The sequence below is a fragment of the Haemaphysalis longicornis genome, unplaced genomic scaffold (assembly GCF_048455015.1).
Source record: "Haemaphysalis longicornis isolate Haplotype H1 unplaced genomic scaffold, Haemaphysalis longicornis Haplotype H1 scaffold_1, whole genome shotgun sequence".
Classification (NCBI taxonomy): domain Eukaryota; kingdom Metazoa; phylum Arthropoda; class Arachnida; order Ixodida; family Ixodidae; genus Haemaphysalis; species Haemaphysalis longicornis.
In genome coordinates this window covers 434,013,888-434,041,364 of record NW_027526203.1, presented here as the reverse complement: position 1 = coordinate 434,041,364, position 27,477 = coordinate 434,013,888, and the positions used below count along the sequence as shown (strand labels likewise).

Sequence of the window (27,477 nt, the reverse complement as noted above, 5' to 3'; positions counted from 1 at the left end):
GGAGCCTGCAACACTTTTTTCAACTTTTTTTAAAAATTTGGAATGCTTTCAGTACGTAGTCGACAAACACATTCACTACTTAGATTAAGGGGTTGTAAAGTACCTCAGCCAGAAATTACTGCTCTATACCCATGAGATAACTCGGAAACCTGCTAAAAATATGTTTTTCTCTTTCCCGGTTCTAGGCGTTCTTTGAGCGCTCGAATTTTGTCATTACAGCAAAGTTGCGGCTATTGGCCGTTTCCTCTGTGTTGCAGCGATAAATGCATTTGATAACCGTTTAAGCAGAAAATGCCACAAAACAAAGCAGAAATTGAAGGCGGATAGTTCTGCTGCGATGAGCAAAGCACGCAGCCCCGCTCCGTGCTGTTGATACAATGCGTCCAATCGCGAAGGAAAGAGTGAAAGCGTGTATCGGAAGTGTTGCAGAGTCCCTTTAATGAATAGTAGTGACCTCTGTCACTTTTACTCACCTGTGTGACTGAAAGGAATGTTATGCAACCGCGACAGTTCATGGCTAACGGTGAAGAAACTGGGCCCGGACTTCCTAAAAAAAAACATCTTGAAAAAAACTTGTGTCACCCTAATCAGCCACCGAAAGAAGGCTGACGGTAGTGGCGCTTAGGGATATAAACGAGTGTCTTGGGTTAGGAAACAAGCTTGGGTGGAAGACACCCTAGTGCAGAAAATTTGGTGTCGAATAATGTAGTCGTACAGCGCAGGATAGGAATTGTGGAGTCTATTCGCCAGGCCTTTGTCTTGCAGATGTCATAAAATAGTCTCATTGTGGGGATAATAATATTAAAAATAGCGGCGATAATTTTTCCTATACTATTTCCAGTTAAAATAAGTGATCCAAGAAACTTCAGTCGATCGCTGTCAACCATGCATGGGCTTGTTTTTCCTGCCTCAAAGCAGGGGTAACGCATTCGAGTTTTCAGGTTAGAGCTTTGTTTCCAATGCTTCAAGGTTTGATCATCAATTATTTCTGTTCCCTTGGAACTGCAACTGCCTGACGTTGTTGCAAATGAAACCGTACTATGGTCCACATTTTCCCTGCCGCGGCGGCCGCTTTTCTGATGGAGGCGAAAAGCAAAAACGCCCGGGTGTGCGAGATTTCGGTGCACGTCAAAGATCTCCACGTGGTCAAAATTAATCTGGAGCCCCCCACTAGGGCGTGCCTCATCGCCTACATTGCGTCGGCGCGTTAAACCCTACAATCAATCAATCAAATCTATGGTGCACATTTGTGCAACCACCGCACGCGTTCAAGGCGTACCTAAACAGAGTAGAATCAAACCAATAAACGGAAACGAAGACAAACGTTTTATTGCTGGGAAAGAAACATTTCTACAGCGTTTTTTTTATATTGAAATCCTTTCAGAGGATGCACTTGCGGAGGAATGCCGGGCCGCTGTTCTCCTGTCCTGAAAAGAAAATATTTAACGTCACTCGTTGCTGCTAAAAGTTCATAACGATGCGGGTCTAGGCAATTGATGGTGGGGCGCAGTTTCTGATTGATTGATTGTTAATTGTATTTCCTTTGTAACAGGGTGATGACACGCGTTATCTGACGAGAGTATCTAATGCATAAGTGTTCTGCTACTCTTCTGATTTACAGCTGGTATTAGCTGCAGGCTCAAATTAAATTTTGCCCGGTACAGGTGAAAGATGTCCTAAGCTAAATTCCTTCTCTGCTCCTCCCCCACCAGCATTCGAACCTTCTTTTAGTCTTCTCTACAGCCTTTTAGTTTATTGTTTCTGTGCTACCTTTGAACTCTGAGGCTTCGGGTAAGCCGAATGCTTTCCTCGGGTACAATCCCATTCGAACACAATGCGCCGAATCGTTTGTTTCCTTTCCGTAGACCACGCATACCCATCGTTTTGGGCATACTTTCTCACAAAGCTCTTCGTTCTCAAGCGACCTGCTCTAGCCTCAAAAAGCAAAGCAGTTGCCCTTGGAATTATCGTAAATGTTTTTCTTCCTGATATCAAATTTATCTACCCTGCACCCTTCTAAAACCATTTTCGATTTCACCCCCCCCCCCCCCCCCCCGCTTAGTTTATTCGTTTCTGCTTGTGTTGCTCCTTTTTTGGTTCGGCTGGGCTGGTTTTGATTCACCGCTTTTTTTGCACATTTTATCGGTAGCCATCTGTTTTAGCCCCTGCGTGTCTATGGGCGTGTCCACGGCGTGTCCACTATAGTTGTCTTCCTTGTAATGCACCAACATGGCTAGGCTCTGCGAGTCAGTGGAGCCTTCTCGAGGAAGACCTTTGCTCACAGTTTACGTATAGGTTTTGCACTCGCTCGCACTTTTGCTACAGGAGGGCAGCTGCACGTAGCCACCATGCTCGCGCAGCGCTGGCCCCCACTTCCGTGGTACTAGGCGCAGGAAGGCAGAAACGGAGCCCACATCTGATGATCCTTGCTTCAGAAAGGCTAGACCTCTATAGCCCGAAGCCCGCTGACTGTTCTGATGTAGGAATTTTTTGTTACCCATTCAGGACAGGGATTATATTCCAAAATGGATGAGTATGAATTTCGTTCACCGTACGTGGCTGCGATTTGCCTCGACAAATAAGGTATAGGCAATACATTGTTTGGGCCTTTCTCTAACATCGAACCTGCTCGCATTTCCGCGGCATTATCCTAACTGCTGCATGAGAGCTTGCATACTTGAATCTTGGAACCTATTCTCCCTGTATAATTATATTGCTGGTCTAGCTTGACCTTTATTTTGGCTGCAAGCGAAGCCATGCACCGGAAGGAAGCGAGTGGCTGATGAGGAGGGTGGGCGCGAAAGGTCAGCGTGTAGCTTGCAGCTTGTGGTTCGTGCCCTCGCTCGAGCGTGAGGAAGCGGAAGGCGCTCTTTTTTTGTCGCCCCTCCTCTCTGTGAAAAAAGCATGTCACCTCACCCAATAGCTCCTTCAAAGCCTGAACTCCTGAATGCACCGTGCAGGCCAACCGGTAGATTTTTTTTAGCAATTTTGCGCCAGACAGACTTTCAAGGGCACGATGGCGTCAGGCCAGTTCGATGGAACGTTTCAGCCACGCCATGTTTACCACGTTTCATCTTTTCTTCCCGCGAGTCGGCGATCCATCGGACCACGTCACATCTCCGACCAGAACACAGCTTCGTGTCCCGCAGTATGCTGACGCGTCCGTCGCTCAGCTCAAGAGTGATGGCCCGACCCAGTGGGGAGGGACCACGTGAAGCGTGACACGCCGTTGGAGCTGACCAACCGAATGAGTGGACAATATGCCCGCTCCCCGACCGCTCGCCACGCACGCCGGTGAGTTGTTTTGCGCCGAAAAAGGTTAATTGACGCAGAACCAACGTCGCGCCTCGGCCGCTAGCAGCAACGGTCATCATTGCTCTCGAACTTTGACTTTTCCTTCGACTTTTCTTGAATAACGGTCAAGGGCCAATATCCAGATGGGAGTGGATGGCGGCGTGCCGGTTTTCCGCCGCGCACGTCACGCTGGGCACGCTGACCGTTGCCACCAGCTGTGTCCGCGCGGATAGGCCGGCCACAGCGCCGAAACATCCCACCTCGCTGGCTAGCGCGCAGTTAGGCGAGCAGGGGGTCCGTAGAATAACACCAGTGCAGCAGCGCTGAGCGCTACTGCCAGAGTTTAGGCGGAGCTGTGCTTTCCGCGTGGGAGCTTCCACGTGCGCGTTGGACAAAGGCACCGCAGTCTGTGGCCGCTACTCACCTTTTTTTCTTGTACGTGGTCAGCAAAACAAAGCCGTTTTCGTCGGATTTGAGCAGTGGGAAACTGCCACCGCCCAGAGTGACAACATGCGTGCTATATAGGTTTTCCGCAACTTAACTTTTTATTTCTGTTTTTTTTTTTGTGTGTGTACTCCGAAAAACACGAGGCCACAAAGCAGACCCTTAGTGCGACCCCGCATTGGCTCACGAAAGCTGCGCTCTGTTCCAACACAGGGGAAGAACAAAAAACTAAAAGTAGATTGAGAGCGAGGCAATACCCGATCACTACTGCCGTTCGGATCCCCGTGGCAGGGTTGATTTTGTTCCCTTTCTAGTATCGTTGGTGCCTAGACATCAAAGGAAGCTGCGAGTGCAAACAAAAAATTATGTGACTTCAATGAAAAGCAGTCGCCAGCGAATCGCGGGGAACGACGCACGCTGTTGCCTTCGCAGGGGTTAAAATAAGTAACGTTACGACCGCGTTTCGCCTCTTATTATTATCTATTCGCTCTTACGGGGCAGTGTGGGCGCCGCTGCCTGCTCTACTCCTGTCAGTGCGACCGCGACAGAAGGGTCGTGGCAGAATCCAAGGCGCATTGAAACCTCTAACTATCCCACCGTTACTCCCCTGCCTTTCCTCCGTCTCTAGCCCGGCCCCATTGCCCTCACCCACACAGGACCGAAACAGGAAGGCGAACAGCTTCCTTCTGTCAACTACGTCGTGGCCTGTTTGATTATCGATTCGCTTGTAACGAGAAGAAGGAGATGAAGGAGCTCTGGAGACACACGTGAAATTACTATAACAGGCACAAAATTATGGTTCTGTTCATTTCGGTGTGGTGTGGTTCGCGTGCCTGACGCCGTACGTACGCAAGGGCGAACATTTTGCATAGAGTCGGACACGCATCACTTTATTGTTTGCCACGATACAAAAAACCATGAGAGTGACCCGAGTTTGTTTCTTTAAGGGGGTTTAGCTTCAAGAAAGTCAACATCGACGGGCGGTATGATAACGCCGTTAAGTAGGTGGTATTTTAAAAGGGAGGCCCAGTGGCCTTTGGTGCTCACATTTGGCTGCGCGGACAACGTCAACATTTGCGGCTATGCTTCTTGACTGTTTTCCACTTCGAGGGGTAAATGCGAATGGACGTTATTAACACTAAGAACTGTAAACAAGAACTAGGAGTGCTCCCGACAAGAGAACTTGAAAAGTACGGGTGTGGCGCCTTGTACTTATGCTTATTGGCCGCCCGATCACTTGGCTTCTGTATATTGCGCCAATTTTACATTGCGATTGCGTAAAAACGCTCGCAAGTGACCTCTAATGTTTGTGAGCTATTAATCAGGGTTTAACGATTAGCTAACCTCGGGACGTATACAAGCAGGATATCTGGCAACTACGTTATATCTTCTACGATGTTGGTATTACCAAGACAGCTGCGGAACCTTCTGGCTAGTTATTTTTATTCACGAACTAAATTTAAAGTTAGTTCGATAAGTTATTGTACTGACTCGCTCCTACTCGTGTGCCAGTTCTTGCAGTCAGATAGGTTCGTGTCTGGCGTATGATGTGCAATGTGGCGCGAAAGATTAAAATTAAACAGCAGCGCTTCCCACGGAAGCAAACCTGTGACCAGCCCTATACCTCGTCTGTTTATCTTCAAAAAAAAAATGGAAAAGGAATTCTTATACTGTGTTCTTTTGTACCTTTTACTCAAGATGTGACTACTGAAAACGACCACTCCTTCACCTACATTTCGAAAGAACATGTTACGCCTTCACCTGTAATCCCCTGCTAATAGCATAGCACTATATAGTATGCAGTTGACAACAGCAACGGAAAACGCTGCTCTTGTTCATCGTTTTTTTTTTCTTTTCCGAGGGGGAGGGGGGGGGGGGGTCTTCTATTTGCAGGCTACCGTCTTCGCTAGGAATTCTTAGTAGAAATTTGTCTTCCAAGAAAATAAAAAGACGTATAAAAAGTTCTCACAGCTCCCTCGCAATTCCTTAGGTTCGCTGAGTTGTCGCTTTTTTAAACACTACCATTTTCCTCTCAATTGTTTGGAGCAAAATGTTGGGACCTTGCTTTCATCATCCTTCGAAATTCCGGATTTCGGGGTGTTTTTTCTTAATTGGCAACGTTATTTCTGAACTTTATCTCCTATTTTACAATAACCGAGACTACAAACGTTAAAATTGTCGTTCTGTTTTATTTTGTTTGCAAGTGGCCCGGTAGCAACTACGTCAGCGATACCCGAGCTAAGTCTTTCCAAGGTGAGCCAAGCTCGGCTTGAATAAGATATGTATACTACCTGGCTACCTTTAGGGGCTGCGTCCACGGAACGCGCTGCCTAGATCATCCAAAAAGGGGAGGCGGACTTGGCGTGCTGTGCGTAGAAAGGGCCGCGCTGGCCTACCAGGCTGGGGTAGTAAGTAAGTGGTCGCGATTTGACCAGTATTGCGGGGAAGGGAATGAGTCCCGGCGGAATTTAAGAGGGATCAATAATAATCTTTTTAGTCTTCTCTTTGAGCGTCTGCCACGAAGGATGCCTGTGTCAGTGGCTGTTTCTCGACAAACGTCATTGAGAAATGCTTAAGCACTGCTCGAAAAGGCGTAACGCTCTTGAAATCCGTCGCTGCTGCAGCAATTAACGGGTGAGTCAGCTTGGAGGCAGATAACCGTATTTATAGGTACTGTACTTACCTTCTTGTCGAACGTGACGTTTCCTGGCGTTTTGTTTTATCCGAGCACATGTGCCTCACTTCTTTAGTAGAATGTGCGGAAAAATTTGTAGTGGTGACGGAATACCAGATCATTGAACCCTTGGTGAGAGTAAATGAAGGTCACCTGCGACCTTCCCTGATGAGTTCATATCTTGAGGATGGGGTGATACAGGCGTCATCGCAACATGTTTCCTGGGGCGAACAGTTTGTCCAAGTTGTCTCAAGCCTCATTGGGTTAGGTTATAGCGAAGCAGAACTGTCGAACCAAGCCTGTCGCACTGCCATGATGGTACCTATAGGTACCTATAGACTTATAAGTCTCAAGTTTAAAAACATTCGTCACTTCAATGCGGGTGCCTTGAAACCCGTTGTGCCGGCGATGGTGGTTAATATCATCTTTTTCTCCTCCGCGACAGTTAAGAACTGACGCATGCTTACGCTATACCCCTAAGTGGTGGATACTCAGGAGGTCTTTAGTGATGTTCAAACCCTCCCGGAATCAGAATTCACCAGTTCCATTCTGCTAGTTTCATGCTGTACACTGGTTATGCCTGCTGAACCAGTTATGCAGGCCAGAAAAAACCGAACATACTTTATTGAACGTCTTTGTATTTAGCACTCGCTGACACGTTCCTTCGATTAGACTCATTGTAGTCCTTCGACCATAGACATACGTCATACGCGCTATAGCCAAGACTAAATTAATACGCAACCTCAGTGGTACGTCATACTCGCACACTGTCAGCTCAGGCATCTGCATCGGTGTTCAATGGAAAAGGCCCTGTAGCGTGAACAGCCGAAAGCACGTAACGTTTCTGGTACGGTACACAGGCAAGCTCTAAATGGAGAACGGTCCGGTACCCTAGGCTGTCGGATTTCACCTTTTCATGAATAGTAAGGTCTATACCGAGAGGGGTATTTTGAATGTAATTATCTTTCTTTTGCATGTCGGGCATACATACGAGACATATATTCCCAGCTCTAGAAAGCGTTTGTCCGAACGTACAAAACTCTATGCTCCCACTGCCAGCCGCAGTGAAATACCAGCTCTGGGGCGGTATTCTCGTAACTGTCCCTTTTGAAAACGTCCCTTTTGCGTCCCTCTCATCGTGACGTACTTCCGGTTAAGCAGTGGGCCTTTGATTCAAATACCGTAACTGTTCTTGCAAACGCATTTTAAAGAACTGAAACCGTATCAGAGTATCTTTTATGTGTTTATCGTTCCGCGAGCGAACCAACAATAAGGCGACGAAAAATCGTCTGCTCCAAATCGTCTGCTCCGAGTAGCCACGGCTCATAGCTCCGCCGTGCTTGCATGGCGTCACATCCGGGTGTTCGCTTTTAGCAAATCAGGGCTCGCTCAAAAGGGACACTTTTGAAAGGGACACAAAAGGGACAAAACACGGGAATACCGCCCCAGGAAAGAAAGTATTAAAGGCTCTACGACGACATTACTCGTTCGATGCCCTGCACGGGATGATAATTTTGAGGAATGTTGCATATAGCACTACTCCTCTTCTCCGATATACATAAAGTAACTCTGGGAATTCTTCACAAGCACAGTTTCCGTCACAAGCGTAGTTTCCCTCGTACAAATATCGCCCTAGTTATGACAGGAGGTTGGGTGATCTAGCGACTCACCTGTTTCGGCCCAAATAAGCGCCTACTAAGCAGTTTTTAGGTGTTCGCTACGTATCTTGGTTGTCTTCGGTCCCGAATGTGTGCGTGGTCATCCGTGTGAGTGAAATAATAGGGAAATAGGCCTTATTTTTCTGCAGAGACATAACCAAGTTGGGAGCTGCTTAGCCTGACTTATTTAACTTGGCATTAATAGACGGTCGGTGCGGGAAACAGCAGGCGGGTTTAACAGATGTTGCTGACTATTTTTGCACACAAGGCATTTATGTTCAAGTAATGAATACTAAGAGCAATGCGTTCGGCTATACGTGCGTTTTTAATTTGTCGTTGTTGTCATCTACTAATGCATTCCTCTCGTCTGTTAAATATATGCATAGTCGCTACACTTAGCAATGGAGATTTGCAAAAGGGCTTGCTGAAGAGCCAGTTGGTACATTGTAATACGAAGAAAAACAGCGCAAAAGACAGCACAAAAAAAAGGAACCAAAAACCACAGTAAATGAAGATTTACTGATAAGCAACAACATAAAAACTAGCTGTTTCTATTTGCCAATTATGAAGCCGTCAACACACATAGGCGCCGAATATAGCAGCGACGACGTTACAGCGGGACCAACGGCACAGCAACGGGAGACTGAATGCTGCGCTCCTGTTGGGCTCTAGATCGATGGGGAGGAACGTTTACTCCGCCAGTTATACACACGGCATACACGCCCCAACAGTTACCCCACTTGACGACCAACGGTCGCTCGCGAACACTGCGGTTGCATTTACTTCCAGCATACAAATGGTCGGCTAAAGGTGTAGCAGAATTTGAAGTTTGTGCACGAGCAGCTTAACGTCCAGCATGAAACGAATGGTGCACAGAGATGAAGGCTGACAGGTGCAGTCGAGATGCACTGAAGGATATCCGGTGGTTCAAGGGACTCTGTAATACCTTTTTCAACCATTTCCGAAATCTTAAATGCTTGCAAAACGTAGTGAACCAACACATACAGTACTTAGATCAGGGGGTCGCAAAGTGCCAAAGGAAAAAATTACTGCTCTATGGCCGTCAAATAACTTACACACTCGCTCAAAATATTTTTCTCTCTTTCCCGGTCTTAGCGTTCTTCGAACGCTGGAATTAAACGTCATTATAGAAGTGTAGCGGCTATTTTCCGGCTTTGCTTCAGTAGCAGCAATGAATTCATCCGGAAGCGACTTTTAAAAAATCCACAAAAGCGAAGCGGAAAAGGAATGCGCATCTGCTGCGACGAGAAAATCTCGTGCCGCTACGTGCTGGCGAAAAATATGGCTTTCGCAGTGCTTCCAGACGCGAAGGAAAGAGTGGAAGCGTTTTTCGGCAGTGTTGCAGGGTCCCTTTCACCTCGACTAAAATGCGTTTGGTTGACCAGCTCGTGCAGCCAGCAAGGCAATTTCGGCGAATGACGATGTCTAGCATACGATTTGACATCGCGTGCTCGTTGAAAGATCGGTCAACGCTGCGGCGTAACGCAATGCCGGCATGACGTTCTGCATTGCGCAGTGCCACAGCGCAGTTTCCACCTTTGAGTCAAATGTGCTCACGTTGCTGATATTCGCCGAATTCACTTTGTCTGGCGTTATGGACTGGTAACTTGGGTGCCTGGTGGTGAAGTTGAACCACGGGACCATATCGTACGAAAAAAGCTAATGTCACGCCTCCTAACGGACTTGAAACGTAGACGAATTCCTCAAACGCGAGAGCCAAATGCAGAGCCAAGCTGAACTTCAAGTACCCACGCAGAAAGAGGTTCAACGAACGGAACTGCGTTGTTTTAAAGGGACCCTGCAACACTTTCGATAAGCTCTTTCACTCTTCCTTTCGCGTCTGGAACTAGTGCGAAAGCTGTAGTTATCGCCAGCACGGAGTGATTTGCTCGTCTCACCAGATACGCCTTCCATTTCTGCTTTGTTTTTGTTGCTTTTTTTCTAAGTTGCTATCGAAAAGCGTTCATTGCTGCAACTGAAGGAAAACCGGCCAACAGCCGCTTCATGGCCTTAGTGACGTAATTCCGGCCGTCAAAGAACGCCAAGACCGGTAAAGAGAGAAAAATCTTTTGAGCGAGTTTACAAGTTATCTGATGGGCATAGGGCAGTAATTTTTGGCTGAGGTACTTTGCGACCCCCTAATCAAAGTACTAGATGTGTGGGTGACTACGAAGAAAGTGTTGCAGGGTCCCTTTAGGATTTGCAAGTTCGAAAATTGCGCTCTTTCAAGGTTAGGCTTAACTACAATGCACTCGAGTTCCAGAATGACAACAACCTGCGTACGATTTGACGAGAGAATATCATCTGCGCTGTGACACTATGTATATGCAATGAGGTACGTCACTCCTGCGTTGCGTGGTGCCTCAGCGCAGCGCGCAGTTTTGTGTCAAATCGTACGCTCGACATCATCATTCGCCGAAATTTAATTGCTGGCGGCGTGAATTGGTCAATCAAACGCATTTTGGTCAAGCTGATCTACAGGATTGTATACAAGTGCACGTACACTTTCACGCCATCCCCCCTTCCCCCCCCCCCCCCCCCCCCCCCCATTGTGTATGCAACATTTTCAAAATGATTACCAAGATGAAGCAAGGGTGGCGCTCACTTGAATCCCCGGCACGCACCTGGTTCACTAGTTGGCGGTGAAGAAGGTACAGCCCTCGACAGGTGGGAAAGGACAACTGGAAGCTGAGCTGATGAATGTACCGACGTTTCGCGAGTTCTCGGCACACGGTTGGGTTGGGGGGGAGGGGCCACCAAAACGCACACCTGACTCTGCTTTCGTTTCAGCAGCGAGTGCCCGTGTTCTTAGGAGCGCCCGCCTCGTGTGTTGGACTAGATATTTGATGGCCCCCTGCCGTCGCGGTGAAAGAGACGTTCGCCATTTCTTGTGGCCCTCGTATGCACTGCCAAACACTCCCAGCAGTGGTTGAAAGAGGAAATTCACTCTGGTCGGACCTCCCGGATGTACCAGCGAGCAGGTAAATTTGTGCGCGCTGCATCTTGTCTAGTGCAGGTTGACCGCCTCGAATGAGACGTAGATAAGGTGCATGCGGTCGTTGCTCCAATGGGGTCTTCGCAAAAAAATTTCGCAAGGTACTTTGTGCTTATTATAAAAACAAGAGTGTTATAAACTGCGAGCCTGTTTTATTCCTGTGCACCGATTGTCTCCACGCCAGAGCTGGCGTGGCCGCAGGCACCCTCAAGCCCGACGCCCGCGGCGCACGGTCGCGGCTACGCAGTAGTTTTAGCTGACACGTCCCAGAAATGAAGCAGGAGCTTCCTGTCCGGCTTCGTTTCTCGGTCAGTCGAGCTTTACTGTGTCGCTCCGTGTTAAGACACAAAACTGCGTCCAAATAGAATTTCAGTATTTTTTTTTGTCTTACTGTGAACCCAGAAAAACTGTTCAATCAACTTTTGAACCGTGTATTTCCTTACAGAAGTTGTTCTAATGACAGGCCTTTCATTAGCGATAACATTACGGGAGTGAAAGCGACTCAAATTGCTGTAAAGGTTCCCCTTCATCTTCCTACAAAGCACGGTGGTCGTAGGTTTTGTGCTCTTGGACAAAACTCCAGAAGCAACTCAGCCATACGGCCAACTGCATTTAACAGCTCTAGCCTAAGTTATCCGACGCGGGAGATATCCATGCCTTACGTTTCACGCACAAGTGCCGTCAGAAGCAATAGGAGCACGGGAGCTGTGGCCGAACCGCAAAGGAGCGCCGTGTAGCTGCACCGGCGTCAAACGAAAGGACGAGACCACGCATGCGCGCCTGGCGACGGTGATAGCCCACCTATAAATCTCAAGACCCTTCTCTTAACCTCGCTTCGAGCATTCTTCACAACATACTGGTCTCGGCGATGGCGCTGACAGCATACACACATAAAAATATTTGATGAAAAAAAAAAAAAAACCTGTCACTGCTGATCCCTGCGAGAGCGCCGCTTCTCCAGCAGCTCGCGTGCGCTGTAAATGTGTCAAAGACGTTGTCAGATGTGCCTCTGCTATCAGCGTCATCGCCGAGACCAGTATTCTGCAAAGAATGCTCGAAGCCAGGTTAAGAGAAGGGTTTTGAGATTTATAGGTGGGCTATCGGCGTCGCCAGGCGCGAATGCAAGTTCTCGTCCTTTCGTTGGCCGGCGGTGCAGCTACACGGCGCTCCTATGCGGTTCGGCCACAGCTCCCGTGTTCTAATTACTACTGACGGCATCTGTACAGGGGCGTTGTTCCTTTTCACTTCCAATAGAAACCCAACCACCATGACTTAGTTTCAAATAAGGGATTTAATGCGTAGCGGCAGCACGTTTTTACAACATGGAGGATTTGGTCGTAATGCCAGGGACGTACCCGGCACCGTCTAAGCGATCGCCAGTGTTCCTTGCAGCAAAACTCCTCCCTTCCCATGACCCGCACCCCACCAGAGAAGAAGTTCTAGCTACGGCCATGCGTAATGCCTATACAACATGGAGAATTTGATCAAAATGCCTATATGAAAAATTCAAGTGGCACAAGCAGTGATACGGTAATATCAGCTCTTACGAAGGTGAGATTAGAAAGGAAGACGAAGGGGATAAATACGCTAAGTATAGCATTTTGAATGCTAACTGCCATGTAAACACTTGATTAGACTGTTTCAGTTGACCGTTTTTTTGTATCCTGCTGAACAGGAGCGAGGTAGAATTCAGTGTGCCCCGAAATCTGCCGTCGAGTTTCTGACACGAGCACATCACCGCTTCGCACAGCCGGTACGCGTTATGCAATACATTTTCAAACGCCACTGCCCGTTCAGAGCAAGCAACAGTCCACGCCATTCGCTTATCACGCCATTAACTTATCAGTAGTGACAGGCACACTCGGGCTTAATACAGGGCTACATATATACCTTACATTGCGTAGACACCAATCTCTGAATTTGTCTATTTTGATATATCAGTGGAGGTCTGAAAGAACATTGGCGGGTTTTTCAGGTTGCGAATAATTCATTTCAGTTATCCTTTCGAGGAAGTGTTGTTACAATCACGAGTGAATCCGTACATAAGTATCTTTTCGTCTCGGAAGGCAAGACCTGCGTGTTACCTCACAGTGACTGAACCAAGAGAAATCCATACCGTACTTCCTGTGGATAATATATATAGGCCGCAATTAAACTCAGCAAATGGGGCCATTAATTGCAGCCTAACGGCCGCATATACTGGTTGCATCTCTACCGTCAAATAAATTTATTTAAAGAGTAGAGCAGCCAGCTGATATCAGCCCTCTGTGGCCGCACCCAGTAAGTTACTCTAGAATATTGAGAGTTGACTTTGACGTCTAAGCTTTGCGCCACCGGACAGCCAGCTTATGTTCTCTAGGTACCGCGTCTTAGGTTTTGTTCAAGCGTACGTTGCAATCAGGAAAATATTTGCTCTGAGGAGACATTGCTGCCGGCTTAATTAATTTGTTTAATTATTATCTGATGCTGAATTTGCAAAAAGAAAAGCTGTGCTTAACGGGCATCGTGGCGCATTTAGACGAAAAAATTCACTTGAATAACGCAACTTACCGGGATATTGTGTAAACCGTAGCGCTAACTAGCTACGAAACATTGTCAAAATAATCATTTCATGCACAAAGTGCGAACAATAAAAAATGGTTAGAAAGAATAAGAGGGGCCTCGAAACCCGCTAAAATGCAAATACAGGCACGTTTAGACTTTTTTTTTTTTTCGAATTCAGGGGGAGGGGGAGTTGCGAGGGCTTAGAATACCTCCACAGCGCGGTATTTTCTCGCGCCAAATGCTCGGGTAGGAACTCGGTGTCAACATTTTCTGCGAAAAATGCAGCCGCCCGCTGAATCGCATTTAGATAAGGGACAAGACAAATACACTTGTTCGTGGAAAAACCTTCTGCGTTTCACCGGTCTCCAGCTTTTAATTCTGAGGCATCTTAAAATAAGTTTGCGTTGTCGACAAGTAGGATTTATCCCACACACTGAATGCAAAATTTCAAGAAAGTGGTGGTTTGTTTGTAGAAAGAAGCGGCAAAATTAAAATGAACTTTTTTTACGGACACCCAGTATTTCGTCATAGTGCCGAAAAGAGGAATTGCCAGAACTACGCACGGCAACCTTAGCGGGAGGAAGAAGCCTCCTTTTGAAGGTATACGATCCGGCAACTGGTCAGTCAAAGCGGGTGCTTTGTTTAGATAAGTAATTGCAGCTTCTATTTTTTCCCCGCTTCCTTATTTCTTGCATTAATTTAAAAATCCTTGCGGCCAAATGGAGCGCAGACCAAGACGAGCGCCGTCGGTTAACCCCTTCGCCCTTTATTCATCGTTTTGTCGAGAATAGACAAAAGGGGAAGGTTACTTATGGCAGCCTGTGTAGGACGACAACCGAGCAGGCGGCTTAATCCGTCGCACCTTGTTTTGCGCAAAGTTCAGAGGAGCGCCGTGGGCGCACACCGTTCAATAGGTACGCCAGCGGATTAGTTTGGAGCGCCGACGCCGTTGTGGGCGCAATGCTCGGCTAAAGGCGACCATAGAAAATGCAACAACTCCGTACGAAACAGAAAGAGCCACGATTGGGTTCAGTTGAAGCATACGGTGCGCTCAGGTTCGCAAAAACCAATTTCAATCACGCCTCGGCCGCGCGCACACTCTTGCGTATACCACAAAGTCTCATATTCTGCTCGAAGCACCGTCGAAAAATAAAAGAGGGAATCCATTGAGTGGAAAAAGCACGGGCTTTGACCTCTCAATCAGGGGGCTTCAGGGTTCATCGTCGTCCGCCTTGTCATTTTAATTCCTTTGACCAGAGGGCACGCCGCTGCCATATAGCGAGAAAGAATAGTCCCATCTTCGGTCACTATTTTTTGGGCTTGGAATTCTACCGCCGCGTTTGATGAAAGAAAACAGTCGATGGCTGCTTAATGCAGCCGTAGTATATCGGCTTAGACGGAACTTTGCAAGCGCTAGTGCGGCGTGGGTGTGATGCGGTGAAATGGTTTGCGCATGCTTGTACGCATTCTTAGAATTCCGCTCTGGGTTCCGCCCAACACCCCGAATGACCAATCACTCAGACTGGGGGAGTTAATCTCGCGAATGAGGATGCAGACAACACGATTTGGCTTAAGATGACTTCGGCGATAACATTTGGAGTCCAATTTCTTGAATTCAATGGTTTTCAGTGGAAAGACCGAGTGCTCGGAGCACTTGCGGATCCATTGGGGCCCTCTGCGAGTGGGCGTGGTGGTTACCTTAGGGCACAATCGGAAGTGAAGGGAAAAGGGCGGGCGCTGCGGCCTCGGCCACAGTGCTGTGGATCAAAACGAGCGTGGGAGTAAAGGAGTGATTGCCCTGCCCCCTTGCATAATTCGATAAAAGGTGTGCAAGGAACGGTACAGGAGAACACACACGCGCAGACAGCCTTATTGCTGTGTTTGAAGGGTGGAACGCGCATACTTCCCAAGACGCACTAAAAAAAAAAGCAGCAAAAACAATACAGATTCTAACACGTCAATGTGAAGATTCTTATTCGCAATTCAGACCAACCTACCTCTCTGACATGATACAGGACTAGTGATTGAACCCTTCATGGTTCATAATGGTGAACCCACGTGCGTTAACGCTCGCTCCCTTAAGTTTTCAGACAAACAATTACATTATACATGTTCTGTAAGACTCTATTTAAGCAGAGAGCATTTTCTTGCGTACAACTATGCAAGCTTAATTATTTTTGCTTTCTGGGGGGTTGGCAGGCATTTATTTTGTGCTTAAATGCAGCGACCAGCTGACGGATTATTTTCTTCACGGTATATCTTCCAGATAGCTCACCTGGCATAGTTGCCGGGTGATCCTGATGAGGGAAGTTTGGCTTTTTACCAAAACAGATTTGCTGCAACGAAGATGGCGTTGCTTTAACCGGGAAGGGCTGCTCCTTGCTGAAGTTTTAATTTGATCGGTATGGTAGCATGGCTAGACAAGAAATTAGTAGGTACCCAAAGTGGCAAGCGCGCTTACTGGTTGTTGCTGCAGAATGCTGCGGGATTACAAGAACCGTGGTCTTTCTTTGGCATTTATCTTCGCGGCCGCTACAAACTACACCTCCCATACACTTTTTGCAGCACTGATGTGGAACTAACGGAAGCTGATGTGACAAAATTTTCATTAGACATCGACACCGCAGTGGCATGGTCACTGGAGCAGATCCAAGGGCATTTTTTATGGATATGTCTGGCTTGGGGCGAAAATATAAACAAAGCAACCTTCTCTTTGAAGTTTGAAATAAATATAACAGGAAGGTTACAACTTTATGCAGAGTTACGTATGTCCGGTAAATGAAGCGCGCGAAAGCAGGAAAGTGGTTTTCTAAGCGTACGGAAGTAAATATCTGTTATTCGAAAACGTGACGACAACTAATGCTTAGAATAAACACGCGAAATGATGCGTTGAGGGTGTATTTTTTATTTGCGCTTGTCATTGTTCATACTAACCACGTCTGTCGCTACTGTGGGTGGATGCTGTGCGAATAAATGACGATGAACAGCCTCTTTTTACAGGAGGAAGGCCTTTGTAGGCTGTAATTCCCAACAAGACGAGCAACAACAGACATTCTTGTTTTAGGGCGTAAGAAATCGTTTGAACGCCGCCATGTTCTTACCTCAGGGAACCCTAAGGCCACTGCAGCCCGTGCATGAAATAAAATAGAGTTACGGCCGTGATACGTGAAGCTTTCTAGTTTAATGGCAACATCCTTCCTTCAAGTAATATTACCTTTTCCACCGGGTTGAATGGAGATCTGATTAGAGACATGGTTGACCCTTTCGATCAAACTCTTGTTCAGCGTTTTGGAATACCAACCAGACGCCAACCAACTGCAGATATCGCACACGAGTGCTGTGGCGACATCGACAAATGTGGTGGATAGGCCAGTTGCGCAGGAAAGAGTTGTAGCCTGTGAAAGGCGCCATGGCTGCGGTATTTTCGCAAGTGCCCTAGTGACTTCAGTGGGGCCCGCGAACTTTTTCAAAGGTTAGGACAAAAACGAAAGCGGTCAGCCTCATTGGACCGGGATGTGGGAACAAGAGAGAGAGAGAAAGAAAGAGAGGGAGGGAGGGAGGGAGGGAGGGAGGGAGGGAGGGAGGGAGGGAGGGAGGGAGGGAGGGAGAAGAGGGGGGGAGTATTCTTTTAGGCTGTAAACAAATTGAAAAAGAAAGGAAATGCAGAAACAATCCCCTCTAGCCCTACAGCAACTATACGTCGAGCTACAGGCGAGTGTGAAGGGTCATCGGAGGATGAGGGAAAGAGGGCCTACAAGGTGCCGACTAGAGGCGGTTCGTTGTGGTCGCTGTTCTCGGCGTGGGGTAGCGTCGACATTTACCACAATTTAACATTTACGCTCGCGAAGCGTCATCAGGATCCAAGGTGCCCCTTAGCACGCGCATCGATACCACGGTTGCTTCATCTGACACACGCCAACGAATTTGCCGAGGGCTTTAAGCGAGTGGTTCGTACTCAAGCTTTTAAAATGTCAAAAAGCCGAAATGCCAGTAACTCTGTGTGCGACTCACTTGGAGTGGTCGGCTGGGAAATAATGGGAATAACCGATAGAGTTTTCGCTGAAGTGCCGAGTACGCTGTAGCAAGAAATCCCCCAAAAGTGAATACAGATAACTAGCAAAAATAATCTTGCGATCGAGGTAATGTGGCTCTGACGGATACAACACTTGTTATTTTAGCTTGCAAACTGCACCACACAATTCCCCGCTAAACAGCAGCAGTTGCCAATGCGTTGCTATAAGGGGGACCGCGTCGACGTATGTCTGTAGCACCATATGCATCGTCGTGTGTCCGTCGGTGGTACCACGATGCATGCACACCCGAGGTAAAAACAATGCTTTTGCCAGCCACGAAAGATCTCAGCATCAAACCCAGGCCCCTGTGACCCTGACGTGAAAATAATAACCACTCGCACAAAATGTTAGCGCCAAGTTGTTTCCGTCTTTCCTGTGTTTTGTCTTTTCTGTGCTAACATTTTCTTGCGAATTCTAGGAGCCAAATAGCTCAGCAGAAAGTTTTATTAAGCCATAGTTAATCTACCACGATGAGAAGGGAGAGGAGGTGTAAACTTTATTTAATAGCCAGGCGTTGCCTTAGTACCAGATACGTGGTTTCCTTATTGCAGGAAATCGTGGTATCCTGCTGCTCGCCGTGCTCGGAATACCGGCATAAGCTGGGCGTTGGGACCTGGCGAACCTTTTTTTTTCTTTTTTCCAACTCGGCCGTGAGTATTTGCTGATATCAGGTCATAATGTGGGTTTCCTACATAAGTTTCGTCGCCAGCTTTAAATTCTAGGGGCCGACTTAGAATTAATCGTTTGTAGATTCCGCCCCAACTCTAAATAACACGAAAACTACATGTCGTTGCAGTTCCAGGCGGTTGCCTACGAACAAATGCCGCACCACGCACATTCCCAAAGGGGATTAATCAAAAATGGCAAAGTTCCTCACTAGTAGGAGGGTGATCCGTCCTAAGCCAGTACCTCCCCCCCCCCCCCCCCCCCCCTCCATCTCCTCCCACCCCTTAGACACATGTGCAATGCCCATGCTCGGAACACACTCAGGTTGCTTGTTCTGTGTACCGATACGGCATGATTAATTCTTTTTCCGGTCCATCTTTCTCGAGCTTATGATCTCCCAAAGAACATAAGAAGCACACTGCGTTCTCCAACCTTTGCACGCAATTTGTTTTACTGATTATAGTAACAGGAGAATGTCTTTTGCTGTTGGGTTATAGCCAAAAAATAAGCTAATAGCTTGCGATCATAAAACAGTAATGGTAGCCGTTACATACTTCGTTGGTAACTAAAAACGTTGTTTTATCAGGAAGATAGAGATATCGGTTGCCGAATTGAGCTTCGCTATGATGGTGGAGGCACTGTGGTCGTCGGGGCTTTACGCGAAAGCTGAATTTTAAAGAAAGTGGGAGGAAAGCTAAAGTATTCAGGCTAACTGAGTTCGTAAAAACGGCATGGCAACATTCAAAGAGCCAAGAATTAAGATAATTACTGAACCGCTGCCAATCTGTGCATGGCGAGTAAAATTTGTTGCTCGGATAAAATGGGGTTTTAAATTTCTGGCTTGTGATGTGCCATTTGATACAAGCGTAAAGGAGGCACGGGATAATCGTACGCCTTGTGTCTATTCGTGGTGCGTCACACGAAAAGTGATGGCGAATGACTGAAAGGACACAACGGCGCACACAAAAAATCGAAAAGTAACTCGAAAAATCGAAAAGAAGATGACGAGTGATTTAAAGGATACAATGGCGGCCGTACCATTATGCTCGTGATGTGAGTTTTGTCTCCCTCTAGCAGGTGTAGGGGGAGAGGCGAACAAGCTTTGCAGCATGGTTTGGGAACATCTACGCGACGTACTTGATATGCGCGAGTAGTTACAGAATCTTCCGGTTGAAAGGTCCTCCAAGCGCGCAGTGAATGTGTTGCACGTAAAAATTACACGAAAAGGTGCGAATATTATTCAAACTAAAACAAAAACGAAAAGGGAAGAATCACTGTCATAAACAGTTTACATTGAGAGGCTCCAACGAGGGTGAAGTTGTGCAACGCTCCCTCTGTGAGCTTAGTACCCTCGCTCGGTCGATGCAAACCGGCGTCGCGTTAGGGGAGTTGTAGGAGGGTCCTGCGTCGTGCTCTAAATCTAGCCACGAGGAGCGTAGTACGGCATTGCTACACCAAGTGCAAATTGGCAATAAAGTGTGGCCTACTTGAGCAACGACAAATGGTTAGCAATGCGGTCCAAATTGACAAATAAAAACTCCAAAAGTATGTTGATTCAGCGCTGTCGCGCATGAAAGTGCTTGTTTAGATCCGTGGACGTTGATCGCTACTTTAGGGCATCTCACTACACCGTTCGAAGCCGATCGCAGGTGAAACAAACGCGTCTCCGCAGTTTCTTTAGCTAGCAATGATCTCGAGATCTCGCACGCAAGTAGTTCAGCCAGGGACTCCTACAGGCGAGTTAGCGAGGCCATTGCGATGACAAATCAAGCTCCTCGGTGACAAAGTAATCGCAGCATCCGTCAAGAGCCAATAAACCGGCACCTTACCGGGCCGCGGCAGCGGAGCCAAACAATGATTGTCAGCGTTGAAAAATTATATCCCGACGCCATCGGACGCTTTGTCGAGGCTGTCGTCGGCTTGTCACATTTCGGAGCGCCTCCGTAACTGTGGGCTGAATGACCGCAGTGGAGGACGTCAAGATCGCAGCAGCCGCCCGGAGCGTCGCGATTGTCGCGCAGCGCCCAATGGGTTCGCTTGCCCCTCGTCTGTCACTCAGGTGACTGCTTCGAGGCACTAGGGGTCCGACTGGCTGCTATAGCGCTCGTTCGCAACCGGCTACGGCTTTGATGATTACTGTGGATGTATCCAGATGACAGAATGCCCGTCGAACGACCAGAGTCCGGGAGCTCCATTCTCTGACGAAAAGCCGGCACTTGTCACGACACAGACGAGATGAAATCATTCAAATTTCGGCGACTGTTCGTAAGGCTTAAGTTCAGTTATTCACACTCTTCTGCGAAGACGGTGGTCGTACAAGTCGTTTGTCTTCCTCGATACGTATCGAACGAGTCCCGAGCCCTGTATTGACGTGCAGAATGCGGCAGCCTTTAACTGAATGCATCAGTTCAGCAATCAGCAGCATGCTTTCTGTCAAAAAAATAATAATAAACAAACAAATACACCGTCCGAGGTGGCCTTTTGCGTGCCCCAAATCAATACGCTAGATTTAGCATGTATTTCGGGGAGGGCTGTCAAACTCGTTAACATAATATCGTACCTTTCCCGATGCATCGATGGCGACAAGGGTTACAGTCGGTTTCTTGACCCCTAGATCTACTCGAATTATTCGCTTAATTCTGCCAAGCTCCGCTATTTTACGAAATTTACCAGCAGCTTTTTATTTTGCAACCACCATTTTCTTTCCTATAAATTCATTACGTTCCGCTTAGTGATGTCGGAAACATATTAGCGTCTGTTGTTGACAGTTTATTTTCTTTCGTTCCGAACTAATTTAAGCGACTAATTTAAGTAAGCATCAAAAAATAACTTAAAACACGGTTTCCAGCTTCAAATGCGTTCTTGTTATTATTTATTTTACTGTCATCCAACCATTTCGGGTTTTTTTTTTTTTTTTTTGCCAGTATTACCTAATAACCTGTCCTAGATTGCTGGCGACAAATGTCGCCTGCGTTTTCCCATGTCATCGCAGACAAATCTATCCGCACCCAGCTACAGAAAACTTCTCACTTCTCTTGACATCGTAAATGCAATTCTGCAAGTGCGCGGGGTAGTTTGTATTCTTTGCTTCGGCTGCTCCCATGTACGTTAAACGGTTTGTTATGCCAAATTTATAACAATAGGTGAAAAATCCGCCGTTGTTTGATACCGTTTGTGGGGTGCACAAATGCCACAGAAAACTCTCTGTGGGGACTAAGTAAGGCCTGCGATGATTTGGTCACTAATTAATTAGAAGCAACGTCGAAATTTATGCGGTAATGGGCGCTAGGTTCTGGCTGTGAAAAAAAAAATAATTGAGAGGGGGACTAGATTCGCAGTTCTTTTTTTTTTTTTTTTTCAAGCAGTATAACCAATGAGTGGATACCGGTGGAGGGTGGCCGGTCGCAGTGAGCGCAGTATGGTTGGTAATGGTTAAAGGCGAGCACAAGAAACGAAACACGATTGTTTGTAATTTGATTTGATTGGTTGATTGATTATGGGGTTGAACGCACGGAAGCTAGCCCTGTGCAATGAGGCGTGCCGTAGTGGAGGGCTCCCGAATAATTTCGACCACCTGGGGATCTTCAGCGTGCCCCGAAATCTCGACACACGGGCGTTTTCGCTTTTCACCTGCTGTAATTTTATATTTGGCGTACTTGCGAGTTACTTCGGGTAATGAAACTCGGAAGTACTGCATTTTTATCGTAGCCGACAAACATGGGTCTGGCCGGTTCGCGGTGGCTTTTCGATGCTGCTGAAATGGCTTAGAAGCAGCGCCTTTATGCTCTTTGTAAGTTGAGATAAAACTTCCCACGGGTATGTAGTCGTGCGGGCAGTTCAGCGTCATATAACGTGTTCCGAGATCGTCCTGGTAAAACAAGTGTTACGACCGTTTCCGGTAATTAGTATATACTCCCGCCTAAAAGAAGCCCACGTATTGACAGTAGATGGGAATTCCTAATTATTTCCAACTCTATCCTGAAGTAGCCAATTGGGACCAGTAAATGAAAATCGGTCGGCGTAATGATAGAGTCGTCTTAGCTGCAACTTGTCACATAATTTGTTTATAGAAATCTGCATTATATTGAGAGATACAGAGCATCCGCCGGAAATTTGACTCGTCGCAAAGCAGTCAAACGTTCCTTCGCAGAAACTTACTCCACCTTGGGGATTTCCCCTAAATCTGGTCGATTAACACCTGTCCATCACGTCGAGTTGTTGATCAATTCGCTCTCGCGCTACAAATGACCAGCCTCCTGGTTAGCTCAGTTGGTAGAGTGACTGCTCCGGTTGAGCGGTGGTCCCGGGTTCAAATGTTGGACCAAGACGAATTTTCTTCAACTGCGAAGTTTCTGTGAAAGCTGTATAGCTTTAATTTGTAGCCGTATGGCTGCATTGAGGTGGATGTCAAACGTTCCTCCGCAGAAAGCAGTCTCTGTCGGCAAGTGCGATTTAATCACTGGGGGCTTCGCTGCAAAACAAGCTCTGTTACATTGGAGCTCGGAAAGCATCAACACGCGAGGCAGTGCGGGGACAGATGCGTACACATGTGTCACTCCTAGGTTGTTCTTGTGCTCACGTAGGTGGGTATTCTAGCATTGCCTGCATTTCGCCTTGAGAGACTGCAATGCTGCTGTCGGGCTCTAGCTAGACCATCACGAGGAAAAGAAAAACATTTTATTAGAACAATACATAAAAAGACACGGCGGTGAAAACTTATGTGAGTTCAGTCATTTAAACTATTATAAACACAATGAACATCACACCCACGTATCGTTAACGGCGGACACAGCGCCGAACACGTGAGGACGTGAGGCGTGACGCTACAATTCTGCAAACATTTAAAGCCCTGACTGAGCAGTGATTTACGGGAAATGAGGGTCGTTATTGGGACATCTGAGCAGTTAATGTGTTTTGCGTTTTTTAAGATATTAGTACCAAGGGTTGGGTAAACAAAGTGAACCTAAATGCAGCCGCAGTTCCGTCAAGCAAGCTATCACTCGCCAACCCATTCAAACACATGGACCAAACGGATCAAAACGCTTCCACTGTATCAAGGTCAACTGAACGCTTGTATTGAACAAAAAGTGATCACTTTCTTATACGAGCGCGTATAAGTTTAGTAACTGCAATAAGTAAAAGAAATCATGATTTTTGCGGTTAAGAGGCTTACAGTCTCCCCAAAATAAATGATAGCTTGCTTCTGGGCTAGTTGGTACATTATTTCTTGTAAAAACACTGCGCTAAATTGAAATTACGAAGACGAAGGACGGCGGAACACACGATGCAGACTTACGAAAGCGCACTTTCGTAAGTCTGCATCGTGTGTTCCGCCGTCCTTCGTCCTCGTAATTTCAATTTAGCGCAGTGTTTTTACAAGAAATCCCCAAAATACTTTTCTATCGATCAGCGGTACGAAGAACGCGCGCCCATGCATGGTGCCGTGAGCGACAGCTACCGATCCGTTCATTCATGTTTTGGCTTTAGATTTCTGTCGACAGTAACGAAATTTTCACCCTTTATGTTATGATTTGCGTGACAGTCGCATTTATAGAACGTTCTAGGCAGGGGCATCCCACTACTGCGAGGAACCACCTATAGGTGTATTCTCAATGGCTGCCGAACTACACAAGCTCAGTGGCAGCAATGAGGTCACCGCGACACCGATCCCTATACCAAACTATTTCTGGCTTCGTCCGCTAGGGTCACGCGCATGCGCAGTCCCTCGAGAAAAAGGCGGATTCTCCCAATCTTTTAGACTCTCATGACCTTCGGATGTGCAGAGCCAAGGTTTTCTTTTTCCCGAAGCTCGATCAAATATTACACGCGTTCTGCTAGCCCATGATCCATCCCTCGCATATTTTGGCTATTGCCCCACAGCTCATGGAATGGGCAGTTTCTTATTTCTAATGACGCCCTTCTTGGCTTTTTTTTTTTCAATTATTCCTTGCTTACAAGTATTCATTTCGTTTAAGAGCCCTTTGAAACGCCTCAATGTTAATTTGACGGGGCATGGTGCGATGCCAGTCAAGATATGCCCTTCAGCCGCCTCAAACACCTAATGAATGACTTTAGTAAAATTTGATTGGCATTTTGTCTCCGTTTCCTTCTTTTTTTTTTTCGTTTCTCGAAGCTGAAGCTTGGCGAAATTTGCATTGCGCGACCATAAAGGAGGAGGAGGAGGAGAATAAACATTTATTGAGCTTAAGTGCTGATGGCAAAAGTTCACGATTTCGATAGGCGGGTTAAGATAATTCAGGGCCGGACATAAAATTGTGCTGTCCGAATTTTTAATTCTGTTGAGCCCAACAAATATCCCGTTAGTTAGTACGCACTGGTTCTGCTGAACACCTATGAATAACAAAGGTCTCGACACAAGCGACTGTATCTAACAGTTGGCACCATGGCCTACTCTGTGCGCCAGAGTAAAGATAATGAAGTAATGTGCCTTTGAATGCGTAGTGCAGAAATTCAAAGCCTGTGGGACAGAAAAGACACATAGTAAGTACAAGCACCCCAATTTTGGGAAGAAGGACGAATAGAAAGAAGAGGATGGGAGAAAAAAAATTAAAGCCGTTCGACTCAATGTGAAAGCTGCCGGAAGTGCAGAGCAGTGATTCGTCATAATGGGCTGTGGCGCCGTTATCCGCTCACTGTTACCACCCAATACAAATCAAATTTCCCGCCTTCGCAGTGCTCGCACGCCCCCTGCCTGAAACTGAGCCAGCGGGAGTTCTGTTCTTTGTGTGCTTGCTTTTCCTCCCGCACGTGCCGACGTTGCACTGCCACATTTTTTTTTTTTCGCTTAATCGTAAAAACCAACCCAACGAGCGTTCCTAACTAAATGAACGCCAGGCGCTGCGGGTTAATTACGTATATTTTGCCTCAAATGTACGCACAGTTTTCTTTGCGCTAAACAACGGGTAGATGTATGACAAGCGCTAGCGGTTCACGAGTTTCTAACGTTTATGACTATATAAACCGCTTGGCTTTCGAAGCTTCTTGGGTTACGTCGCGACGACAGCCGCTACAACGGAACACCGTGTCGCTCTACTTGGGTCCAGAGAGCCAGCTACGACGACAAGGCGAGCCCCTAAAGTGCTCTGCACTTAACATCAGGACACATTCCACTCTCTGAAAGTGGACGACCAGCGAAGCTTTATAGCACACGAAATTTAGGTGATAGGTATGACCAAATTTTATTTCTCCTGAGCGTTGACGGTTGCCATCCCCAAGAAAGACACATACATAGACGCACACGAAATTTTATTTCGACTATAGTGATCTTGCTAATGTTGCATATTAATGATAACTAATCAACTCAGAATGCATATTCGAGAAACGCACAATCTTGAAGTAGGAGCCATTTATTGATCTTGCAAATGGTGCCTATCCAAGTTATGCATATCCAAGTTATAAGACGTAGAAGCTTAAGGTTCATACCGTTAGGTCGAAACCATAGCACCCACACTGCAACGTTCGTTTTACAACGCCTCGTGTTTCAAAGACACGTGGGACCTCGCCTAGTGTTCATTCCCGGACGTCAAAAATACCCACAACCCGAGCCATATAAGCTCCGCTTAAAAGCGTAGTTTCATGCGGTGAGTTTGAGATTAGGGCTAAATCGGGAAGCTGCAAACGGGGTTGCGGTACGAGTTTGAGCGGCCGGATGTGGTGCCAGTGCCCTTCATTTGTTTGCTATGATGTCCGTATACTGAAGGAGCGGATTGAAACCTATCAGTGCGGTCTAGGTACTAATCAAGTACGTTCTGTGCCAGGGGCCACGGGTGTAGCGATGATTTAACGAGTGGCCATGGCAGCACGAACTATGCACCACAGAGCGCTTCCTCTTCCTCTATAGTGGACGAACGTGCTCCTACCGTGAACTTTGCCTGGGCGTTACCCACAAACGTGGAGAGAGAGAAAGAGAGAGAACAAGCTTTTATTTTCCGCATGAACCTAAGTCCAGGTACTAATTTGAAAGTTCAATTCACCGGATCCACGTAGTACTCCAGAATGTCCGTGCGGATCCGGTGCACGTGTTTGTAGAGAGCTTCCTGGGCAGCCTGGATGTTTACTGTCGGCGGGGGAGACAGCCAGAGCTCCCAGGAGGTGATGGAGGCGAGGGATGGGGAAAGACATGGCGGGGTGCAGTCCCAATACGCCGCTCTGTATTTGTTGCTGTCTCGCCATTCTTGCGCCCAGCTTTTCCCAGAAACAAAGATGCATAAGCTCTTTCTTGCCCGGCGTTCTTTCAGGAGAGAATGTATTTCTGCAGGGGGCGTATTTCTCGCTCATTGCGCTTCTAGCGCCTTTACAGGTAAAATAGTAGTAGGGCCATAACATTGCTAAAATCGAAATGCCGTGTAGGTGCTGTGCAGGAGAGCCAGGACACGTTTTAAATAGTGAGGCTCCTGACTCCAGGTGGGAACAAATGATAATGCGCCTCGGAAACTTGGAGCATTGAGAGGAACCGTAAAAGCCCTAACGCCTTTCACTTTGTAATGGGCACACAACGAAGATGGGCTCTATAACAGGATGGCAAGTTGGGCGAGTTGGAGCTGATTCATCTCGAAAACAGGCGCGGAAAGACGTAGACTAAGAAGAGGCGCGTCGTCCTGTGTATTTCTCTTCTTAGTCTACGTCTTTCCGCGCCTGTTTTCGAGATGGGCTCTATGTTTTCTGGCACAGCGAAGGGATCAGTGGACAGGGAAAGAGGGTAGCGTTGGCGTTCATGCAGTTAACCGGTGCGTAGGCATTAAAGCAGAGAGACGAGAGCTTTCGCAAATTTGCGCGGAGGAAGTGGAAAAAGACAGACTCTTCTCTTTAATTAGCCTCTTTTCGCTGCTTATACCTTTTTCTAATTTTGTGTTTTGTGTGTGTGTGTGTGTTTTTTTTGTGTGTGTGGGCCGTTCATGATTATTAGCACTTGCACGCTTTTGCACCGAGTGGTCACTGCCGGATCCGTATTGTTTTGCAATTAGCTCTAGCAAATATAATGCACTTCAACATGTCAAAAATACTGCGAAGGAAACCGAAGAGACTCGTAGCACACAGCTTGTGGTTTTCACTTCTGAAACTGTGGGCTCCGGATTCCACTTTCCCTAC

The 27,477-nt window shown here is 47.1% G+C and overlaps 1 long non-coding RNA gene across 2 annotated transcripts in view; it reads left to right on the top strand.

Annotated features, from left to right (window-relative positions):
• Positions 1–2,371: 2,371 nt before the first annotated feature.
• Positions 2,372–27,477, top strand: part of LOC144155752 (uncharacterized) — an 85,215-nt gene continuing 60,109 nt past the window's right edge. Inside the window, exons 1-2 of one of the 2 annotated variants that reach the window (XR_013319626.1) lie at positions 2,372–3,294; positions 18,255–18,353. This is a non-coding gene — a long non-coding RNA (uncharacterized LOC144155752). The remainder of the gene's footprint in view (positions 3,295–18,254; positions 18,354–27,477) is intronic. The other variant, XR_013319624.1, reaches the window with a different exon arrangement.